General features: G+C 34.4%; 1 non-coding gene across 1 annotated transcript; it reads left to right on the plus strand.

Moving 5' to 3' along the window:
• The first annotated feature begins 12,629 nt into the window (after positions 1-12,629).
• Positions 12,630-12,736, plus strand: LOC122594726. Its single transcript, XR_006323087.1, has one exon. It is a non-coding gene; the product is annotated as a U6 spliceosomal RNA (small nuclear RNA).
• Positions 12,737-15,821: the final 3,085 nt, after the last annotated feature.

A 15,821-nucleotide genomic window follows, 5' to 3' on the forward strand; every position in this document is an offset into this window, starting at 1 on the left:
GATAGTTGTACATACATAAATGTTGGTTATGCCTTCAAAGGGTTTGAGATGTGGTGGGAAGACTGCGGGTGACCCTATATATAAGCATCAAGAACTCATTGAAAGTATAATCCTCCTAAGTGTATGTACGTATCATTGTGGTTGGTTTGATGGTTATGGACTCGTGATTGAGACACACACGCATATATAATGATATGATTGTTGATGAGACAAATGAGTACATCCGAGTGTATAGACGTATGCACTCGTGTTGATTTGATGAACGTACATGACTCCGGGTATATAGACATATATACGCCGATGATTTTGAGATGCCACATTGTTCATTGTGATGACATGTGAGGATCGTTGCATTGTTGACTTGATGGACACATGTATGATATGCATTATGACATTGACATTCATACAACACATATCTTGATGTTGACATCACTGGTGTTTATTTACTACACACGCTTTACTTGTCGTGTAATCTCGTTGTATTGAATGTGTGACACACAAAGGCTACTTGTATGTACTTGATTTCTTTACTTATACACATTGTGATTATTGACGTTGGTTCCTCGTGAACCATTACTACGAACTCACCAATCTCGTGTTGACTTGTTTAGTACACTTTTCAGGGAATACACTTTTCAGGGAATCAAGTGAATCAAGGATGAGATGCATGGTAGTTGCTAGCTTTTGACCTGGGTTTGGACTTACGTGGATCAAGGATCCATATACCCACTTTTTGCATTATGCTTAGGATCGATAGCCATCTCTTGATGATTTTTTTTTTTTTGTAAACTTTGGTGGTCGTTTGCTCCTTATGCATTTTGTATGAATATTTGACTTGTGTTGGATTCACTGAATTCACTTATTATCATTTTGTTTGCCTACATTAATTTCACCGTGTGCTATAAAATTTCCGTAATATTTCGAGCTCTAGCTCGGGGTGTTACAAATCAACAACATACATCAATGACTGCAGAATTGTAAGAGATATAAATCAAAAATTAGAACTCCAAAATGACCAGATTAAGGATGCAACCTCTTTTAAATACAGAGACCTCACGTTTCCCACAATGGTCAAAATGTGCCTTTTTATCAAAATGGGTGTGTATACTAAAGATGGTAAATTCAACATACGTAAAAACACTCACCTGAAGCCAATTATGGGAGCCGGAAAGTGACTGTTCTCCATGACTCTTAACGACTCCAAAGAAAAAAACATGTTCAAAAGCTGCAGTTTAGATAGATGTATCACCTTGACCATATAGATCAGACCAAAGTTTGACGAAGTTTATTGAGTGTGTTTTGAGTCGATACCTTTTGAGAATTATGTTCAACTTCATTTGAATACTCCTGCTCCTTTAAGAGATGTTTGAAATTGCCCTAGTTATCTTTACCAACCTGTCATAATTCCTACGGATATCAGAAATTAAACAACACTTAATATAGTTATCCATTACACGTTTTGCTTAGTTTTGCGGTATAAGGCACAGTGGGTCGTACATCTTAACCTGAAATCAATCAGGTTACTCGTGTTACCCATTTACAGATTATTTTAAATCATTTGTTAACATGATTAAATCATATGTTGAGATTTTATGTAATCTTAGTGCATATAGCATATTAGAGGACAAATATAAAAACCATAATATACATCAAATTAAATATACACTATAAATAGATAAAGCATGACCTACCACCAACCCGAGCCCGTCGACCCATTTTACACCAACATTATTATAAAGAAGTATGCTCCTATAAAATAAATGATGTGCGTTTTATTTCTTGTCTTTAAATTTATGTTGTACAAGTAACTATCTAACCTAAACACACTTAACGAGCAGAGAACCCGGACAATGTAATATAGCCTAGTGGTGAGTTACAGGATCGTTCGCAAGGACGCTTGCATTACCTAATCTAGTAGTACGTGTAATTTTAGTTTGTTTGGGGGTTTGTCACTAACTCCTAATAAACTAATACTTTTAGCAGTAAATTAAAAATCTAACCACGCGCTTTGCAGTGAGAGGCTAATCTGAAAGTAGTTTGGAAAAAACAAATAATAGTAATTAAATTAAAATACTTGTTTGGCATCTCCGATCTCATGGTGCAACCAAATACTATCCTACTGGTTTGTTAGCCTGTTGGAAACTTAATCACGGTTCAAATTCTCGTTAGATTCACTTTGCCTAGTTAGTAGTGTTGTCGCTAGACTCACTCTATCCTTTAAAACAAATTCTCGCTAGATTCATTGTTTTAAGCATTAATGACCTAAAGTTTGAGTTACTAATTCATCTTTCAATTACCTGCCTCTTAAGCCATGACCAAATATAATTCCCTCCGGTAACCACAGGGCTTGTTTCCAAGTCAAAGGATCGTGTCTGGCATTGTTAAGCTTCATGTTCAATTCATCCTAGTTACTATGATTCTGGATCCCTCGGCTACAAGTGAATCGCTTTTTACTTCTAGTTATAGACCGACTAGTCGTTTTCTGTCCTAGCATATTAGTCCTAGTGTATGATCATAGACAACCATCAGACTTAAACTAATATATTCAGATATTAAACCATTAGCAACATGAATTACAATACACATGGATCTACGATAAACAGTAAAGCACACTTCAACAGAATCTAAACAAACACAGTAAAACAATAAGCGTTTACATGGTCACATCGATCCAAACAAGTATTCAGCCTACTAGCCTAGCATTATTAAAGGAATAACAAAGTCTGAAAAGATGAAAGACATTGTTTGATAATATAAAGTAAATAAAGATGAAAGATCTAGACCAAGAGTGAAGATCGAGAGGTGTTAGAAGCTCCAAAACCTCCTTTGATAATATAGGGTTGTTGCTGGGCGGCTAGGGCTGCTGAATCGGCCCTCTCTTAGAGTTTTGAGGGTTTGTTCGACTTAAATAGGGATAAAAGTCGGTTACTGATCTGGGCCGACCAGCGGCGCTGGTCCTGGGCTTCCATGGGCTAGCGGCGCTGGTGGTTGCTGTACTTGTTCTTGCGTCTTCATTTGGCTCCCAAATCACTTCCTTGTGTCTTGTAACTTCATAGTCTTCCTTCTTGAGTCACTTGATGTCATTTACCCTCTCTCGCATCTTCCGGGAACCTGCATAAACACGTCATTCATTAAGTACCAATAGTTCTGGAATAATAACTCATTTAAGCATAGAAATGAAACCTTTCTTTAGGGGTTTTTATCACAAAATGGACGCTCATCACATACCCCCACACTTAAGCTTTTGCTTGTCCTCGAGCAAATAGTCCGAGAAAAATAAAACAATTGATGAGTGGACATCTTAAGTGTTAAAGTATTCTACTATATCGAATTCATTTGAAAGCATAGTCATGCAAAATGATTTGAGAAAGCTTTAGAAAAAATCAGTAAGCTATAACTAGAGGCTAGATAATCAGTCAATCAAAACTAATAGCTAACTTTTTATTTGTGTTAATACCTCTAAAACAGTTCTATACTTCCACATGTCTTACTGCTCAATCTTACTACCTTTTGCAGACTAGTTAAGCACTTAATTCAAGTTTGTATAGCAATCAAAACTACTAGCTACTAGCAAGGCATTTATATTTCAAAGTGTATGTACTTGTGAGTCACTACTTAGATATACTCTTACACTACAGTCATGTTTGCTAGCTAAATACAAAAGCAGTCATACAATATTATCATCTTTAATAGTTGAGACAGCGGTGTCAGGTCAGTGATTCCTCACGCACAGAGTGACATAACTCAACTAAAAGTTCACATCAAGACAGCGGTGACAGGTCAGTGGTTCCCCACGCACAGAGCGACATAACTTGATGTATTTATATGGATTTTACTCGTTAATAGTTCTTTGAACTTTTATTTAATCTACTGATTGGCTTTTCTTTAGATTTACTATGTTATTCATGCAATTGACATTATCAGAGATCCCAGTGACTCATAATCGTACTCCGCATGCAACTAGTTCACATTAAATAGTGTAAGATTTAAGGTAAACCATACATCTAAAATAGTTCCTACACAAGCACATATGTTAAGTCCAATTATTACACCTATGCTAAGGACTAGAAAGCTCTAAATTGCTAGGTATATTAAAGTCCGGTTAAGTGTGATATGGCAAACATAATCGCATACAGTTTCAGTCTAAGCTCTAATCGTTGAAAGCATGAACAGCCACAAATTTATAATTAAGCTACCAATTCTAACTAACCGTTCATCCTACCAAGCTAATGTTGCTTAAATATCGTCATCTTTTGTCAACTTGCAAAGCTTATATTCGCAAAATAGTTTTCAGACACTTAAAAACTTAAGTTTTCATGAAATAAGTAGTAGAAAACTTGTTTAAAATCAAACAATTAGACCAAGGGTTTTTCCTATTCCATCTCCCACCCTTAAATTGTACAACGTCCTCGCTGTACTAGACATAGATAAAAAAGGGTAATAGGAAAAACACGTAAAAATTAAATAGAAAAAGGATTAACGAAACTTCCCGGGTCTGTAATTACATGATTATTGTTTGAAGATGGTGATGTGACCAATTTATACCCATCGCCCATGTAACATCCCGAAATGTTAAAGTAAAGAAAATAAACCTTTATTATAGTTTTAACATTAAAATAATTTCCTGGTATTTTATTTTTAGATGCGGGTTTAATTTAGTTGGAACTTTAGTGGATAGCGGGTATTACGCCCACTAATTTTCATTTGGGTCATGGCATAGCATTAGAATGCCAGCCAATTCTCCTTTCTCATACTCATCTTTCCACTACACAAAACCCTTTCTTCATGTTAATGCTCTTCCAACCCAATTCAATCTTAAATCTTCATGCAAATCAAAAATCCTTATTGGAATCTATAATAAGAATCCTCTCCATAATCTTCATTCATCAAAATTAAAAGTCAGGGATTGTGTTGGTGGGGAGGGCTGGCTGAATTCCAAGAGAGAAAAAGGAGAAAAGGATATTTTAATTCAAATCTAATTCCTTAAGTTCTTGAGGTAACAATTTCTTTAACCTAATTCCAAATTCTTGCTTTCTTTTAGAAATTAGGGTTCTTATTACTAATTGGATTGGGAAAAGTTTGGGGGTTTTATTTATATTGAGTTAATTGCTATAATATAAGTTAGGGTTAATGAAATTTAATCAATTTAGGGGTTTTTAGTTGGGTTTCATGATAGATTTTGTTGAATACTAGTAAGAACAAAGTTGGACAGATTCTGTCCTTGAGTTTGAAACGAGTCAAACACCCCCATGACAGAATTTTCACTTGTTGAGCCCTAAAAAGAAAATGTAGGTTATTGTGTTAAGTAAATTTAGCCACTGGAATGAGTTAAAAATTCGAAGTAGAACTCTAGTTATGAATTTTTGAATTCAGGGGTGTCATGCTGATCTTTCAGCAAAACTGATTCTGTGTTTGTTATTAAAACGGGTAAAACACATCCTTAAGAGTTAATTCATGTCTTGGTCACTGAAGATAAAATGTACCTAAATGTGTTATAAAGAGGTGGCCACTGGAATGAGGTCAAAATGTGTTGTAGAACGCAAGTTATGGTCATTTGAAGTCAGTAGGTCAAAACCGTTTTGTTAACAACATCAACTGTTTGTGTTTTTAGAATGGCCAAAAGTCACCTTTGAAAGACAATTCACGTGTTGGACACTAAAGATGAAATGTAGGTATATGTGTCATGTGAATTTGGCCACTGGAATCAAGTAAAAAGAGTAAGTAGAACTTGAGTTACACTCGTTTGAAGGCAGCTTGGTCAAATGATGATCATGGTACTTTTTGTATGAAAGTGAGCTGGCCATATGAAAATGATATAAGAGATACATGTTATGTGAACTAACCCAAGATTAATATAAGAGTGTAAATGATGGGTTGGGTGTTGGAATGCTAGTGATTATGGCTAGGTGACCTTATACGTGATGAATGACCATATGTGTGTTTTTAATGCGAATTGATAGGTTGATTGCAAATACGTTGTTTTATGGTCATCTTGCAATTGTGGTCGCAAATAAGGTGAGTGTATATGCATATGATCATGTTCTTGTTATTAGAGGTCATAGGTGGGTAAATTCCTATGACCCATATGTTTGTTGAATATGAAGACTAGTAGGTGGGTAAATTCCTACTAGTCAAAGTGTTGATTTAATGAATGAAGCTAGTAGGTGGGTAAATTCCTACTAGCATAATTTTGATTATGTGAGCTAGTAGGTGGGTAAATTCCTACTAGCCAAATTGTATGTGAGAGCTATTATGTGGGTAAATTCTTACTAGCCAAATTGTCCATGGCCATGGTGAAAATGATTGTGTGAGCTAGTAGGTGGGTAAAATCCTACTAGCCAAATTGATTTTGTGAGCTACTAGGTGGGTAAATTCCTACTAGCCAAATTGTTTATGAGAGTTAGTAGGTGGGTAAATTCCTACTAGCCTAATTGTTGATTACGACTAGTAGGTGGGTAAAGTCTTACTAGTATTATGAATGATATGGATGAGATGACTATCAATTGATAGGCTATAATTGATGCATTTTTTGTATGGTAACTTGTGTATGATTATATGTGTATGCATTCACTAAGCGTTTAGCTTATTCTTTTAGTTGTTTACCCTTTTTATAGGTTGTCCCAGATGCGGATGAAAGTTAAGTAATGTTAAGATTGAAGTTAAAGATGCTTAATGGATATAGGTTGATTTGGTTAAATGCGGATAATGGTATTGGTAATAGGACCCATAGTGACCCCTTCGAACTATCGGCTCATTGTACTCTTGTTATGTCTTTTTGGAAAATTATTATGATGTCTAGTGTTAGACTCGAGTTTTGGGTATTTTCAATGGGTCGTTTTGTAGTTGTAATGTATTGATTTTGTTTAAAAGCGTTTTGGAGAAACTCATAATCCGTAACAGGTTTGGATAATGATTTTACGAATGGGTCATGCCGAAATTTCCAATTTTGAAAGTCGTCTTTTGTAATGTGTCAACTTGGATAAAATGACCCGTATGGATGTGTAAATGATGTATGATCAAATGGGCACTTGAGTTGTGTTGTAAATTATGTCATGTGAAGGTTTGAAATCAGATTTGATGTGTGATGGAACTTGTGTTTGAGTTTGGAAAAGGTTGCAAATTGAGTTAATAGTCAAATTTGATGTTTGGTGTGTGCAGTAAGAGTACAGACGCAGACACGGCTGGTCGTGCTCAGCGTCTGCAGTATTTCCTCTTGGTGTCCAGTTCCTGAGAGTACGGTCGCAGAGCACGGTCGACCGTGCTAGTGGTCGCAGTCCTTCTGTTCTCGAGCAAAAATTTCCGAGCTTCAATTGACGTTTTTAAGGTCTGAAACTTATAAGATATGTTTATTATAACATATTAAGGTGTTCTAATTTGTTAGATTTTGAATTTGAACATTTTGAGTTTTTCACTTTATTTTGTCAAAAAATTTCCTAAGTATGGATTGGTCAAATAAACTCAACTTGTGTAATAATAATAAAAAAAAAATGGTCGAGTTTAGTTGAGTTCTTACAGCCCACATCATTATTGGCCATTTATTTAAGTGTTTTAAGTCGATTTTATGTGCATTTGGCGCGTTTATGTGTTTGTTAGTGTTTTCAGGCTCTAAACAGGTTACGCGTTCATTTGGTACATTTTCGGAAGATTTATTGGCCTAGAAGTTGGTTTGTATTACCGAGAGTTGTTTCAAGTGGAAGAGACGGTGAGGTTCAGCAAGTTTCAAGATCGTAAAGATGAATTTTGTTCACATGCTTATGACTGCGCCGCAGTGGCGATGTACCTAGTCCACTGCGTCGCAGTCCATATCCACGGCCTCGAAGTGAAATTACCCCACTACGTCGCAGTGAGGGTTGCAAAGGATGACTGCGCCGCAGTCATTGGAAGAAGAATTTAGTACGTGGAATCGGACTGCGCCGCAGTGGGGGTTACCATAGCCACTGCGCCGCAGTCACATGAAAGTCAAAGTCAAACCCAGGCCACTGCGCCGCAGTGAGGGAAGGCACATCCCACTGCACCGCAGTGGGTGCACGGGATCTGAAAGTGTAGGTCGTTTCTGCATCAGATTTTTGAGAGGGTATAAATTGAAAAGAAACCCTATTTTTCCAATTATCTAAAATATTTCTAGGAGCTGTTCTACAAGGGTTATTCAATCTCCAATCAAGTTTTTCTTAGGCGGATTCATTGAAGATTCACAAGCACCCATTTAGATCGTATCTACTTTTATTGTCTTGCAATTTCAATTTCTCAAACGATTGGTACATCATGTTTTTCTTTAATTTTAATCAATATTTTGAATTGATCATGAGTGGCTAAACGTTTAATCATCCACCTTGATGAAACTAGACGAATGATGTGATTGCAATATTTTTAATTCAAAAGGGTTTATTTAATTATCATTGTTCCGTGATCTTGATGATTTAATTCTTTTTATTAATTACTATGATATTGGTTGCATATAAATTCTTCGTTGGTGGTACCAGTTGAATGTATGTGTGATTTTAAAACGGTTACTTGTCTATGAGTAATTATCATTAGTTCATGGTATGATAGTGAATATCATTTTAAGAAAAGAGTAATTTTGTCAACGTGATTCATAGCGGTTGGTGGTACTACGTTATTTATACATAGGTGCAATTGATAATTCAATAGTCAATAAAACTAATTGTTGGTAAAGTTGTCTTGGCTTTGGTGGTACCGGCTTGGGTAATTTAACTAACAACTTAGGTGATTTGGTAATTTGTTCATGGTTGTTGATACCACGTGAGCACCTTAATCTTGTCACGATTATCTTTAAACTCAAACGAATTTGGTCTTAATGAAATGCAATTACATTTGAAGTCAAGTGAATTCAAGGTGGATAACTTTTATTAATATTGTCTGAAGTTCATCTTTACTTTTATGCAATTTGTCTTTCAAATTCATTTTAATTTTATTGTCAAGAGGATTTTCGAAGCAACACCCGTTTTCCAAACCATTTCATCAAACAACTAGTCAATCCAGTCCCTGAGAACGAACACGGTCTTACCTCTTAGCTATATTACAAACGGTCGGGTCCACTGTCTGATAGTGCGTAGTAGTGAGTTTTTAGGTAAATCTAGTTTTATAAATTTAAAGCTCGATTTTGCACATCAGATGGCATTTTGTGGAACAACTTGAACATAATGAGCTTTTGATAACTTCAATCGCCTCCAATTGATGGCGATCCATGGTTGCTTCTCCATCTTCTTTTCTTTTTGGTATTTTCTGATTTTTTTTTTATTTTTTTTTTGGATTTTTGGGTTCTTCTAATTTTTTTTTTGTGTTTTTGGCGATCTGGTGCGCAGAACAGAGCTTTAAGCGAAGCTGGTGGAGCGGGTAGCGCCGCTGATTTTGAAGACCAGCGGCGCTAGTGATGTGCCTAGCGGCGCTCATTGCTAAATCTGGACAGGGAGCGGCGCCGGATGGTGAGGAGCGGCGCTAGCCGCCCTGATGCAGTCCCAGCGGCGCTGGTTAGTAACTAGCGGCGCTCGTAACTCCTGTACATGTTCCGAGGTCTGATTTCTTCAGCGATTTGATGCTCGAACTCCCCCACACTTAGCTTTTGGCCAAGTGCATAGTTTCCTTCAGACTACAAATCAATATACTTCTGCACACTTCAATCAATTTATCAAAAATGGAAAAATACGAGCTAAAACAAAAATGAAAAATAAAAACATAAAGTACGATTGCAATAAGTTACTTGTTTCTTAAATCCTTGAAAGATTTATATGTTGAAAGATATGCCTAATAAGTTACTTTGTTATTACAATCATCTTACTATTAGGCATATCTTTAAGCACACCAATTAAGTTGATTTATCATTATCTATTATTTTTCTCTATTTATTTTGTTTTATGAAGCAACTCTCGAGGAAATATATGTTGTAATAACAAAGTTTGTAAAAACAAAATAATGATGAGTTACTTTAACGTTGGGTTAAATATGAAATATCCCATCAGGTTAGGTAGACTTTTTGAAATGTATGAATGATCAAAAAGCAATTTATTGTCATACATAATAGCAGATTCAAACTAACTACTATCTGGCTAAAAAAGAATGACAATTATATAAAAAAAAAAAATGGCAAAAACATAATCTCTATATATAGTTGTATGGAAATGAAGCTAGGCATGGGTTTTGTGATCCTCTAATGGAAAATGCTATTTTCATGGAATTTCTTACATACCTATAAACATATATATATGCATGCATAATTAATGCTGGGTTCTTTATACTTTGGTTCTAACATGCTAATTTCCATGAATGATAAATAAAAGCTAGCATGTAACTTGAAAAAATGGACCATGCGAAATGCATGATTAATGCTACATGTTACAAGGGGATTTTTTTGGATTTACTATAGGGCCAATGGTCCAAGAATAAATTAATACGAAATTAATATTTTGATAAAATTAATAATTTGTCCAGACTCAGATTAAGAGTTTAGTGGAAATAATCAACACTTGATAAGTTAATAATTCGCTAAATTAATAAAATATCGTAGTCCTAACACTATTAATTTATAAAGGTTTCATTGTATTTGAGGTTATTTGTTTCGTTTGATATATGGTGGTCTTTGTAAAAGTACATAAATGCTGCGATAATGAAAATAACAAAAAGTTTGTCTAGTGAAGTATTTTAATCGATTGTCTCTATGTCGATTTTATGGATTTTGATTAGGTGTAAGAGAGTCCACTTAATTTATATGGCTATTATGGCTCATTAATCGTTGTCATTTGATGTAATTTTATAGCACCATTTTTTTCGATGTTTTATCGAAAAGAAAATTTAATTTGAAAAACACGTAAAAAAAAAAAAAAAAAAAAAATTGTTAGAGGGCCGGTTATAGCTTTACAACCCAAATACGAGTAATAATGTTGAGACATGTTTTTTATTTTATTTTTTTACCTATAATGCTACTTTCATAAGACGTACATTTTATATATTAAAAAATAGTTACGGACATCTCACGATACATTATAATATTACTGCATATATAGGTTCAAGTGTTATGGTGAACACTTTTATAAACAAGTGTAGAATTTATCTGGATATATATATATCTATATAATTGTTTTTCTATAAAAAGGATTAGAATTATTTTAGATGGTTCCTTGAGTAATTAACTTGACCATGGTCAAATTCCACTATCCTTTTATGTGATTATTTTATGAGTAATGATACATTTCTATCAAGAAAGTAACATTTGGAATGGATATATATGATACCTCAAGAGAGTAGATGTTGAAATAAATAAATGGAAAACACATAAAAAGATGTGATATTATAGATCGTTATTTGATGTAATTTTATAGGGTGCCAATGGTACATCGTTATTTACCCACAAACAAAATCACCGGCCACCACTAGCAGGGTGCAGGGAGGTGTTAGTCAAGAAGTAACAGGATTGTTACAGATATGCCCGTCTATATCAGGAAGAAATCCTCGCTCCATTATTTCCTCACGTTGTCATTTGATGCAATTTTATAGCACCATCTTTTTCGATGTCTTATGGAAAATACATTTCAAGTTTTCATAAGTTTAGGAACGCAAACAAAAGAACATAAACAAGCCAATTTCCTTAATAAACGAACATGAACACAACATTATGTTCGTATATCCGTTCGTGAACCGTTCGTTAACTTAAACGAACGAATATGGACAAGGTCTCGTTCAGTTCGTTTACAACCCTATTATCTAGCTAATTCCACTGTCATATAGATTGGATCCAGCTATCCGCTTTATCATATACATCCAATTGATAAAGACAATTTATATCGAAATGGTGTTGTATACTTCATGCGATAACCTAAAACCATACCATCATATTCTGTGTATTAATCTTACGTGTATCTTGGAAAGGTTTTTTAATTTTTGTTGTTTTTTTTTAACTATGTTATGTCTTTTAAATTATAAATGAAAGAGTTGTTTTACATTGATGTCATATAACTAGCTTGATACATGTATTGCATAATACTGTAATTAATGCAATACTATAATTATAAGCTACAACAATTACAATATTAGTTATAATTACGAAGGGATAACAAAGATTAAAAAAATAACTAAAGTTAAAAAAAATAAAAAATAAAAAAAATAAAAAAAAAATAAACGAATATCACGTCAAATTAATACAGGTGATGTGATGATATGTTTTAATTAGCTCAACAAATAAAGCATTTGGTACCATTCCAAGATAAACTACCTTTATAAGTTGGATATACATGATAAACAGAAAAGCTGCATACAAATCTATGACGGTGGAACTCATTAGAAAAGATGCGGAAACACATATATAGGTGATACAAACGGTAGTCGTGATTGAATGCATCATTTTATGATCAAACACGAGGCAAGATTGTAGCTCATGTTGGGTAAAGGAAAAAACATGTGCTTGCGCCACAAACATTGTCACACTAGTAATGCTCAACATATAGTTTTTTTTAACTGCAAACTATTCTAATTCTAATCTTAAATTACACGAGTGTCTGGAATGGAATCCAGGACTCTCGAAAAATTCTCCCAATAATTCATCCCTGCAAATATAAGAAGCTAGTAAGACTCATACCTGATGGAATACCTCAAGGTCTGATTAAATAGAAAAGAAAGTTGTCCCTTAATTCGGGGACATCCGATAAAATTGGAACGATACAGAGAAGATTAGCATGGCCTCTGCGTAAGGATGACACACACAAATCGAGAAATGGTCCAAATAGAAAAGAAAGTTAGGTTAGTTAAAGAGTAAACCGTGGTGCTACACACAGTTTGACCTAGCAGAATTTTTGCAATCTATTGTTTTTTAGGTTGGTCAAATGTTTTGTGGTTAAATGGAGTAGATTACATACACCAAAGAGAAAAGTAGTTGCAACGGCTGGCTGGCTGGCGATAAAATGGAGCTTTGTAGAAACGAAAGAAACCCTATGATTTAGAAGTTTGGTGATGACTGTGAAGTGACATACTGACATATATAAGGGATTTTCATATCCTAGTCGTTGGGCTTTTTATTTTATTGGGCTGTTCTGTTAAAATGTAGCCCTTTTTCTTCTAGTCTGGTCCAATTTATATCTTTATCAAATTCTAACACAAATTACAAGTTGTTATTAAGTATTAACAACTCTGTTAACTGTTAGAAAAAAATGTGGAAAAAAGGAAAAGGACAGGATAAAACAGTGATTTGTACAATATTTGGAATTTCTCTATATATTTTGTTTTATGAAGTAACTCTCGAGGAAATTTATGCTGTAATAACAAAGCTTGTAAAATCAAATTAATGATGAGTTACTTTTATAAGGCTGGGTTAAATATCCCATCAGGTTATGTGGTCTTCTTGAAATGTATGAATGATCAAAAAGCAATTGATTGTCATACATAAAATGCAGATTCAAACTAAAATTATTTGGCAAAAAAAAAAATAGAAAAAGAAAAAAGAATGACAATTATTGCAAAGACATAATCTCGATCTATATATAGTTGTATAGAAATAAGCTAGGCATGGGTAGGCATGGGTTTTGTGTTCTCTGATTGAAAAATGTTATTTTCATGAATTTTCTTACATACCTATAAACATATATGCATACTTGATTAATGCATGGGTTCTTTGTACTTTGATTCAAACATGCTATTTCCATGAATGATAAATAAATGCTAGCATGTAACATGGAAAAATGGACCATACGAAATGCATGATTGTCCCTGCCTTGATAGCGCAGTGGACATCCCCGTCTTGCAATAAAGTTTGGGCCTTGAGAGACCAAGGTTCGAATCCGAGCAAGTAAGGTTTTCTCCCAATTTAGCGTCGTACCTTTTGTAGCGGCTAAATTAGTATGGTTTTCCCTCCCTTGTGGTTCCCTGAATTCGTGGATCGGTCGCTAGCTAGTGACTGTCTGCCCAATTGGATGTAACGGCTAGCCATCCCGTGACACGATAGTTAAAAAGAAATAATAATAAAATAAAATAAATAAGTGCATGATTAATGCTACATGTTACATGGAGATTGTTTTGGATATACTATAGGGCCAATGCCCGAAGAAGATATATACTTGAGGCTATTTGTTTCGTTAGATATATATATATATATATAGTGGTCTTTGTAGAAGTACATAAATGCTACGATAATCAGATAACAAAAAGTTTGTCTAGTGAAGTATTTTAATCGATTGTCTCTGTGTCGTTTTTATGGATTTTGATTAGGTGTAAGAGAGTCCACTTAATTTATATGGCTATTATGGCTCGTTAATCGTTGTCATTTGATGTAATTTTATAGCACCATCTTTTTCGATGTCTTATCGAAAAGAAATATTAATTTGAAAAACACGTAAAAAATAAAATAAAATTTGTTATAGCTTTACAACCCAAATAATAATGTTGAGAAATGTTATTCTTTTTTTACCTCTCACGATACATTAACATATAGGTTCAAGTGTTATGGTGAACACGTTTATGAACAAGTGTAGGATATATGTGGATATATGTAATTGTTTTTCTAAAAAAGGATTAGAATTTTAGATGGTTCCTTGAGTAATTAACTTGACCATGGTGAAATTCCACTATCCTTTTATCTGATTATTTTATGAGTAATGATACATTATTTCTATCCAGAAAATAACACTTGGAATGGATATGATACCTCAGGAGAGTAGATGTTGAAATAAATAAAGGGATAAGTATCATGTAACGTAACAAACTTTGAACGAATGTCTATAGTAGGAAATAACTAAAGTTGTGTGTATTGTATGTAAACAACTCGAAAATAATGTTTATTGTATGTAAGAAAATGTATTTAACCAATTAAAATCAGACAAGTGGCACCTCTATATGGTTGCCACGTATGTTTTCTTACATACAATAAACATTTTTTAAAGTTGTTTACATACAATACACAAAACTTTAGTTATTTTCTACTATAGACATTCGTCCAAAGTTTGTTACATTCCAGAATACTTATCCCATAAATAAATGGAAAACACATAAAAAGATGTGATATTATAAGGATTATGAAGGATAAAATCACAAAATAATAGGGTGAACCTTGTGAATCTGTATAGTGACGTGGATTTTGGATGTGACCGACGATAAATTATTAATTAAAATGTGTGTGTTGTACATACTACAAAAAAAGAACATTAAGGAAGCAGATGAGATATATTATTGGAGGGATGAATAAAAATGCTGAATCTCAATTTCGCACCTTTCTCATCCTAAACAATATCATTCGGGACAGAGGTCGGTATTAGTTGTGTGTGGTTTTCAGGATTTAGAATCGGACAACTCGATCACGGGATTTTTCAGTCCTATACCGGTACTGCCTTATATGTAAACGGGACAGATATTACATTTTAGTAATTTTTACGACTAGGGCCATTATTGATATACCGAAACAAGTATTGGACGCTACGAGCTGAGTCCCATCTCATCTCCCTATGTTATTGTCCGTATCCATTAAATTTTGCTTGCTAAAATTATTAACTATTGTGTATTGGTGTTAGGGTGGGGGGGAGAGCTTGCCCACTCTTTTCCTCCCCTCCCCGATTTTTCTTCTCCTCTCCTCCCCTCCCCTCCCCTTTTGCTAGGAGCACCTCGCCACCCCTCCCCTCCCCTCCCCACCCTTTTCTATTTAATTTCATTTCTATTTATTTTTTAAAACTAAAACATTTTATTTAATAATTTAAAACAACCGTCTACTCATACGAAACCGTTGTCTAAAAAAAGTCTCATTAAATTTTGGTTCCTCGGCAAAGTAATCTCGAAAAAGACGGTCGTGAGACTCACCACGATTGTCCCGTTTTGTATACGTTCTTGAAGAG

The sequence above is a fragment of the Erigeron canadensis genome, chromosome 3 (genome assembly GCF_010389155.1).
Source record: "Erigeron canadensis isolate Cc75 chromosome 3, C_canadensis_v1, whole genome shotgun sequence".
Classification (NCBI taxonomy): Eukaryota; Viridiplantae; Streptophyta; class Magnoliopsida; order Asterales; family Asteraceae; genus Erigeron; species Erigeron canadensis.